General features: G+C 37.8%; 1 protein-coding gene across 1 annotated transcript in view; it reads left to right on the top strand.

Moving 5' to 3' along the window:
• Positions 1 to 362, top strand: part of LOC119592267 (single-minded homolog 2-like) — a gene marked incomplete at both ends in the record, with an annotated part of 148,326 nt that overhangs the window by 101,438 nt on the left and 46,526 nt on the right.

The raw sequence follows: 362 nt of genomic DNA, 5'->3' as shown, positions 1-362 counted from the left end.
CTATGTTGCTGATTGCATCTTGGACCATATTCGATCGAAAAATTGATAACCAAAAACGAGAGAGTTATCTTCTTGTCATCGCCTCAGAGGCAATATAACCTAATACAAAATAAGACAATAAGAAAGAGTCGCACCAGAAGTGACATTAACCTCAAAACAAGAAAAAAAGAGAAAGAAACATCCAAACGTCACAGACAGAGATAAAATTAATATATCTCACAGATCATGTCCCGGATTACATTATCTCAAGGAAGACGAGGAAAAAGAAGAAAACGAAGTGAAAAAAGAGGTTATTATATGCACCATTTCTGGTCCGAGCACGTAAGGTTTAGCGGTGGCAGAGGACAGAGAACACTTCGGTA

Source organism: Penaeus monodon, chromosome 30 (assembly GCF_015228065.2).
Source record: "Penaeus monodon isolate SGIC_2016 chromosome 30, NSTDA_Pmon_1, whole genome shotgun sequence".
Lineage (NCBI taxonomy): Eukaryota > Metazoa > Arthropoda > Malacostraca > Decapoda > Penaeidae > Penaeus > Penaeus monodon.
This window is presented reverse-complemented; position numbering and strand designations above follow the sequence as displayed.